This window comes from Lupinus angustifolius, chromosome LG15 (assembly GCF_001865875.1).
Source record: "Lupinus angustifolius cultivar Tanjil chromosome LG15, LupAngTanjil_v1.0, whole genome shotgun sequence".
Classification (NCBI taxonomy): Eukaryota; Viridiplantae; Streptophyta; class Magnoliopsida; order Fabales; family Fabaceae; genus Lupinus; species Lupinus angustifolius.
The window spans coordinates 17,920,834-17,930,535 of NC_032023.1; positions in this window are offsets into that span (position 1 = coordinate 17,920,834).

Below are 9,702 nucleotides of genomic sequence, written 5' to 3' on the forward strand. Positions count from 1 at the left end.
TATATATATTATTTTTTTAGTTAAGTCACAATTTGGAAGGTAAAAAACAAAAAAAACATATTTTTAATATTCTATCTAACTAGTTAACTAATATAAATGGGGAAATACCAAGTATCTTTAGACGTAGAAATATCTCATTAACTTTCTAAACAACTTCCTATATGACAATTTAAAGTATGCAGTTTTTAAAACATTTTTCATTATCATGACTTTTGATATGTGATAATTTTCTTTACAATTTTATCATATTTTTTTTGGGATGAGTGGGTATTAATTTGAACGAAGCATTGGAAAAATCAATATCTAGAGATAGAATTTAGGAATGGGCACACGGTAGTATCTACCCGCTTTAAAATAGGAGAACATTACTCATATTTATCTGTACTTTTATGGGTACTCGTGTGCACAGGTATTTATTCGTGAATATTTTTGGGTACCTGCGGGTACAACGAGTATTCGCGGGTTTCCTATATTATAAATGAATTTTTAATTTTTTCCTTCTATTATGTTTCAAATGAGATAAAACTTAATTATTTTTATACATTTTGGTTGAATATTTAACAAAAATGCTAAATTTATTGGTATTTTCTATTTCTTTGATTTTTTGTTCTTATTTCCTTATCAAAAAGTATATATTTTGTTTGTAAAACATGTGTGTTTCTACACATGTAATAATATTTATAATATTTGTAGGATATTTCACCACCAAACTCAATAAAATATGTAAACAAATAAAAGGAATAAATGTACATAGTATGATGAATGTTTGAATAATATACTTTTATTTTAATTAAAGATAATACATTAATCATATAAATAACGGGTACCCGCAGGATACTCATACCTGCCCGTATGTACTACAGATGTTTTTAAAAACGTGTTTATAATATTCGCGGGCACCCATTTGTGACCCATACCTGTGCCCATACGGGTTTTACCTACGTATACGGTTTTTTGCCATCCCTAAGATAGATACATTATATTATGGATGTATGTTATTGAGACAAACAAAACTATTTTTTTAGACCATAATAACCTTTTCTAGACCATAGGTTCTGTATATGGGAGACAATTATATTGAAGTGAAAAGATACCTAAAATTGTAAAACCAAGGTCTCAATCCTGGATTTTTTTTTTTCAAACATGAGATATTAATTAACTATAATCAAATTTGTAGTACTCCATCCACTAATTATATACTTATAAATAATCAGTAACGAATCTAGGACTCATATGTAAGGTGTTCAATATATATTAAAAATTAAAATAATTAATTTTTATGTGATTTCACATTTTGAAATCATTAAATGATCAATTTGTTTTCAATGTTGTTTAACAATATTCGATAAATATAAGTTGTTAGACAATCATTTATACACTCATATTTCATTCTATTATGCAACTTATTTTTTATAATTTTCATAGTTGAAAAAGAACATTTTCTATGGTTGTATTGCTAACTTCAAAAGAAGATAAACTAAGAGATAAATAATGTATCTTCCACTTTTAACCAATTTACCATAAAGATTATTCATTCCTTTCAAATAAGAAAATTCAACGCTGATATCAATGATTTAAATCTCAAGTTAATTATCAAATATCGTCAATGTTGTTGAACAAAAATCATGTAAATAAAACTTTGCAAATTCAATTAGTTTTGTCATATCAAAACTAAAGAATAAATCGACTAGACTCAAACAAGATATTCAAAGAATCAACTGGATATTTGTCTCAGAGAAACGATGATGAAGTTATTTTAAGTTGCATATCCATAATATTATAAAATATTCAACACAATAATAATTATTTTATTTTTCACTAAACATGTCATTTTACAAAATAAATAAATTTTGGACTAGTAGAATTATAAAAGAATTATAATATCTATGTATTATTAGTGTAAAGATTTATACACAGTCATTATATCATTCACAATTTATTTGTGTTACTTTTTTTAAGAGTTGATAATGATTAAATATAAATAGTATATAATATAGGAACCGTATAGGAACCGTATATAGAACTCATATAGTGTCATTACATACACTTTTGTCTATAAATAATATACATATTTTTTCAAAAAAATATATCCAGGGTCACCCTGCATTCTACATAGCTTCCTCAATGCTTATAATAAATTGTGTGTATACTTTATGTATTTTATTTATATATAATATTAGTATAATTATCTATGCTTTACATAAGATTGTAAAGGATATATGTTGAAAAAATATGCACCGTGAGATAAAATTATCCAGGCATATAAAAATATTAAATTTAGATTTGTATCCTCAGCAGTAATGATTAAGGCTTTAAATTTTATTGTATTAAATAAGATTACATTTAATATAGTTGGAAGCTTATAGTTGTATATGTAGCTTATTAAATTATAACGTTGTGCTAGGTATACTTCCTTCGCATCAAACTTTTAACTAACATCTTCCACACTTAGTTGACTTTTACGCTAGCGCTTTCTGCACCAAGCTCAATTATTGCGCTGAGCGCAAATAGGTTGATTCGTGGCTTTTGTTTGTTTATGTCATTTTGACATATTCTTGGCCTAATTAATTATTTTTTAGCCTAAAACACGTATGAAAATTTGGAAGGTATGATTAGTATAATTATCATCAAAATCTCAATTATAATTACATAAATCAAGTATTTAGAGTTAAAAAATATTAAATTATCCTTTAATTTTTGCGACATGTATAGCACCCATTAATCATGGAACAAGCTCCATAGTAACACTCATCTACAACTACCATTCACGAGTCATGCAAAATTAATCATATTCTAAAAGCACAGTTCTATTTTCCAAATGTTTATTTATATTCAGTCATCTCCGAAAAATCAATCAGATTTGAAAATGCTTCACTACCAGTCTACCACATATTAATGTGTTCCAAGTTCTATCACTCAATCTATACTCTTCGCTCCAGTTTTTCATGGTGACTTATTTAAGGAAATTTCCTCTGGTCGTGAAACGGAGTACTTCCCTTATACTTCTCACAATTTAGTATTTATTAGTTTTATTAAAATCCAGAACTGAAATTTTATTTCAAGAAAAAATCTTATGGGACAATCTTTTGTACATCATTTTTACATTAGTCGATGATGTAAAAGCTCGTGTTAACAATGTATTGGATAGTTTACATGTTGTGTATTCGGTTCATGGTTTAGACTCTCTTAGCAAAATGAGAAAAATTTCACCTTGAAGGCTACCTTAAAGGCTTGGTGAGTTACTTGATTGAATTAGAGCTGTTTACAAAATTAGTTGTACAAATAGTTCAATTTTTGTAAAGGATATGTAGATATTGGGTTCGGGGTAAAATTTCCTATTTTGTAAAAGAAATAAAGGAAAAAATTGAGATACCAAAAAATTTATTGCTTTTAGAAAAAATAAGCTAATTTTCAGAAGCTACAAGCTCTCTTTGTTTTATGTTCACCAAATAACTCTACAATGAGTTAATAAGCTATAAGCTTGTCTTTCCAAACCCAATGTCAATCGTCCAATGACATTATTAACACAAATTCATACACAATTAACCAATCAATGAAATGGAGTAAATTCAAGTGAGAAAAATAAGGCTTGTATTTCAAGAGTTAACATGCTTTTATACATTTATTAATCTTATTAGTAGGTTGAAGTTTAGCTAATGAGCGCCTTTATAACAAGTATTTTGTGCATCTACCCATTGTGTTGGATGATAGGGCAAATCACATGTGTACGATTATTTCGTCAAGTGATAAAATATTGATCATATGAGGATTGGAAAACTCTTTTAATTATAATAATTAATTTATTATTAACTCAAATAAGAATTAAAAGTGAATTTAGAACAGTTGAATAATTGACAAAAATAATTATGAAAATAGTAAAAAGGGATTGAAATCTAATTTATAAAGAGTTCACAAGATAATGGTTACCGCCTTTAGACTCGCAAATCCTTGTTTTGCTCATTTTCATGAACTTTAAGTTGTGAGGGTGAATTGCCCTTTGATATGTGTCATCCTCTCTCGAGCTCCGACACGTGTACTCAATTGAAGTCACACCTACAATCGTGGTATGGTTATCAATAAAATCTTTTACTTGAATCTTTTCATCCAATCGCTTCGTAGCAACCCAATGTGAATTCCAAAAAAATCGATAATTCTAATACTACTCTCGTGAATTAGGATTCTAGTTTGAAGAACTGAACGGTCAGATAGTTTGGTTCACCTCTCGGTCCTTCCCCAATGTATCTAAGATGTGTAATTTATTGGCCAAACAATCCACACGAATAAAACCAGTTTAATGATTCAAATCACAACACTCAATGAGATAGAAGTAAGAACAAATATTTATTGAATGTAAAAGGGCATTGCCCCAATTCTAGAAACAAAAATAATTATTTACTCATGATGGAGAAGAGAATACCAAATTTTAAATTAGAGAATTGTAATGTAAAATGTAAAGTGTAAAGTGTATCATCCTTGAGAGAGAACCCTCATTTTTTCTAATTACATAATATTGAGCTAAGTCCAACAAAACAAATCTAAAAAATAGGAATATAATATAACATCTATGACTTTTTTATTTGGCTCTTCAACTGCTTTCGTATAGTCTTAACATTGAATTTCATCTTTTTGCACTCAATCTCTACTTTTTTTTGACTTTAATCTATTCAAACTGCATAATATAGCCAAAAACAGCTGCTCAACTCGGACAAAGAAAAATAAAAGCTTAAAACGATCCTAAAATTCTAATTATATCCTAAAATACAACTGAAATGCAATACAAATGTAACATAATTTCACACACTCTGACGATATGTTTGTATTGTAATTTTTAATTAAGTTAAAGCTCAATAGTAAGACTAAGGATAAGGCACCATGCGTCTAGGCCTAAAAGAAAGGGGCTTGTTTGTTCAAAGTATACTTGATGACTTAAATGACCAACTCTTAGGTGCCAAAGACCACCGAGCCCAGTGGGCCTGTACAGGCTTTGGACGTCAAATAAAATGAAGACCTAACATAAGTTGAAAGCTTCAATATTCACCAACTTTTGCTGTCTTTTTTCAATTCAAATAAAAGAAAATTTACCAGTGTTGGTTTAGAGTGATATTGGTTAGAGAGACAACCACGTACCCCAAAAGAAATTATTTTTTTACTTCAAAATATGAAAAATATTATTGATAGTACCAAAAAATAAAAGAAAAAACTCACAGCAAAGTACAAATGATATGATTAGTGTCATTTACTAAGGGTCCTATGTTAGCTTTTCTATATATTGTTGCAAGAATAACTAGGTAGATCTATTTCTTCAGTTTTCCACTTTATTTATTTCTTGGAGACACTTCTGTGTAATGGAAACAAAATTCTTGGCGTATTATATTACTAAAAATACTTGTAGAGCATTCTGTTCAGATATGAAATTACATTGGGTCCATTGCACCCTAGCTAGCTAGGAGAAACATGAAAGTGGGGAATATCATTCCGTACATGTTCCTTGGAAGGTGTTTACATTTTCAAAATATAAATGATTGAGAATTTCATCATTTCCTTTGCGAAACTTCTTCCATGTTGATGTTAGTCACAAGCCATTCCCAGCAATAAAAGAATTTCTCAACATCAGCTGGCATAACTTTTTTTACATGGCAAGACAATATATGAATGACAATAATTTTTTATTTAAGTTTAACTAGGTAGATCTATTTTAGCTTTATTTCTCAACACCACCTAACATAACTTTTTTTGAGTTAGATAAAATTTGACATATCAGTCAAAACTTGTAAAAAATTTATATGATGTATTTATTGTATTTAAATCTTTAGATTGAGATTACATAGTTATTACCGGAGAAATACCACAGCTTAATCAAAATTGCACAAAGGCAAAAGATAAATCACAAAAATAAGGACCACAAAAGACGCAACGTCCCACCATAATAATCAAACAAGCAAACCAACAACATAATGGAGAAGCATCACAAAACAATATAAAAAATCATTACCAATCTCTCCCCACTTTAATACTTTGTATCATTCTAGAGTACTCGTTAAAGAAATCAAACATAAAAAGTGTGTTTTGAAAATTACAGCATTTGATTTTTCTAAATCCTAAATACAACATTTTGAATGTACCTTTCTCACTTTTGAAGTGTTAACGAGTGTCATATCCCCTAATACTTTTATTCTAATAATCACTAATGTCTAGCAAGTAGCAATTATATCCCTCCAAGTCAAGGTAAATCATACTGCTTAGTTTTAAACCAATCCAAGTTTAACAAAGGGAAAAGAAAGAAATCAATAGCATCATTATGAGACACCTCGAAAAGAATTTGAAAATGCACGAAACATGGTTTGTATAAGTGGGCCGTAGGGTATGTGTTAAAGATATTTAAGTAGAAAAGAAGTTTTTTCATCGAAAAATGTTTTATTTAATACATTGGAGGAGTGGTTCTTTTAGCTTTCACATGAAAACTTACTTAGTTAAATATTTTTAACCGGTGTCATTGGACAAATGTTAGAAAATCTCATGTATTAATACTTAATAGTATGGTTGATAAGCTAACGCATATAGCTCCAATTGGAAAGAACAAAAAAGCTATCGTGCTATTGAATTGAATGGAGAATTAAAGAGACGTGAGCGCGCCCCTTGAAAAGCTTCTCAAGTCATGCTAGGTGCACCTTTATAGCTCTTTCCTTTTTCCCTAAAGTGACAACAAAATCTAATGGATCTTCCATGAATTGGATGTGAAAGTTTATTAAATTGGTTATAAACATCGTCATTTGTGTGGCTATTTGTGGATGAATTGAAGAATACGCACAGAACCTAATGACAATATACATAACCGAAATTAACAAGTCGATGAATATGCTTTTTTATTTAAATATAAAAATAAAGTTGTATAAGATCCTCTTTAATCATTCTTCATTGATTCTTCTTAACTGCAGTTTGTCGACACATACGACAATCACAGACATTCTCTACATGTAATATTGTCATGAAATGTGTAGAATTTATTTTGGCTATATCTATAGGCCTACGGGCATAGGATAGCACACTGCATTCACGCTGAAAATGAAATAATGCGATCCAAATATTAATGGGCGATACACTCAACTTCTGAATAAAAAATGGGTTATTATTGAATATTACTATAAGTTAATTTGAAATACTAATAGCATCCTACCTTATTGGAATAAATTAAAACATTTGAAGTTACAAACTTCAAACTTGTAGATGTATAAATTATCTATTTTAAAATAACTATATTTCTCTATTCTTAATCAATCAAATACGGTTACGTGTAATATTGTTAACTTAAAAAATTAATTTAATATTTATTTGATAAATATTTGGCAAAATCTTATTGATAGTAATAAATTAGATATAGAAAAATGGATAGAAGATCTCAATTTATGTAAAGTTCATGTAATCAGTAACAGTTGAAATTTGTAACCTTAGTACAAGACGCAAGACAATGATCATGACCGTTGAATCTTTGGCAAAGATCACTGTTTTGTACCATTATTCCAAAGGCACAGAACCATCCCATGCTCCTTTTCACAATTCTAAACCAAGTCATTATTAGATACATTATGCAATGAAAGCAGACAAAGGGAGAAAAGGTGTTAAGGAATATTCACACACGTGAAAGACAATATGGAAGGTGTATATATTAATTACTAATTCATTTAATGCACCACGCAGATGGTGAATGTTTCTTTCAACTATTTGTGATGATTCTGCAGCATTTCATTATTTACAAGTTTATGATCAAAATATAGATTTGAACCTTATTTTGTTCCCATTTTTCTTGTCCTTTTTTTTAGTAAAAGACACGAGAGATCATAGCCCTTGTGAAAACCACAAAGATGCCAAAATTGTTGTTGATATAAAATTAGCTTGATACAATAATACATAAAGCTTTATGACAAATTAAAGGTGTGCAGCATCAAGCAGCTAGCCAACTTTTTTTGTCCGGATTATATGTATGTTTTATAGAAGACAAACCTAATCCTACTCAAACCGATTATATAAACATCAATGGATATAGTCCATAATAGGAAGTGGGAATGAATAATTCTATTTTGACCATTGATGTTTATAGAGTTTAATTAAATATGGAAAAATGATAAATTCTCATATAAAATTAACATACAAATATATCTTCCTATCCACGTAACATGTATCACAATATGTGATACCATATTTATTCAGATTGGTTTGCAAATAAGCTATGTTACTTTCTTATGATTAAGATTTTTTGTATAATTTTATAGGATGATAAATCATACTCTTAATTTATAAACAATAATAATACTAGCATACCTATCACTAAGGAAGTTCTATACCAACTGAAACATAAGAGTGCAAAAGGCTAATAAATATGCAATTTCATATTTATAGTAAGATTTGTGATTTGTTATGGACATCTGTTGAACGTTCTTGTAGGGTTACTACGGGCAGTTAAAATGTCTTCTTGATATAGCTGAAAAAACTAACATCTTTTTATATGTAGAGATCACATTAAAGTAAATCTAGATCTTGCCTTTGTCAACAAAGTTATTTTCATAATCTTTGACGTCATGCTTAATAAACTCAATCATCTATTAACTAGTTAGGCCTTGTTGATATCATTCATGCCAGATTATTATAAAATCCAAATTCATTGATAAACTCCTCATTGCTTTGTTTTCGATATAGGTATTATTAGTTTTGCTTTCACTTTGTGTAATTCTTTCTAGGTGACGTAAGATAGACTCAAAGTTGTTTATCATGTAATTGTACTTTTATAATACAATTAAAGACACTGTGAAGTTGTGATGTCCTTTTACGAATGGATAGAAAACCTATGCCAATATTCAATTAGTTGTTGTGTGTGGTTATAGTAGAATGAGGGTCTTCTGTTTTTGGTCTGGTTTTATGTAAAGGAAAAGAGGGGAGTTCGGGTGTGTTGAGTGGCACCAATGTTCTTGTTATTAGAGTGATATGCAGTGAATGAGGGAAGATGGTCCTAAAACTGTCAATTTCGAAGACACATCAATCCCATGTTTTCAGATCATATAATAGTGAAGTATGATACAACAAATGTATCAACTTGTAGCATATTATCATTGGTTGACAAGAGAAAATAAGAAGAGAGAAATAAGTGAAAAAGAGAAAGATGAGAGATAGAGTAGATTTTTGTGATATTTGGTATAAGAGAAGAATGAGAGAAAATAAATATAAAGAAATATTTTCTTCTCTTTCTCTTTTGTTTGGTCGGATAAAAAATAAGAAGAAAGTGACGACGTTACGATTCAAAATTACAAAAATGTCTCTAAAATAAATAAAAGAAACATAAAAATATTGTTTTATTATTAATTAAAAATAAATGATATAATTTTAAATTATAAATTTTATTATAATTTTAATTAATATTTTCAATTGATATATTTCGGGACATGGTTTGAGATTATTTGAGACAATAATCTGAGTTAAATTTTTTTTTCTCTTCTCACTTTCTCCCTATAAGTGGAGAGAAATAAATTTTGTAGGTCTACTCACTTTTTTTCTTCCTTCTTTCTTTCTTCACTCTCAACCAAATGAGAGAAATTTCTCATTTCTCTTTAATTTTTCTCTCCTTTTTTTCCTCTCTTTTCTAACTCTACCGTTCCAAAGAAAGGGTTAAAGGGAATGATTAATGCAAATGAATTTTTTTGTTTTATTTTACTA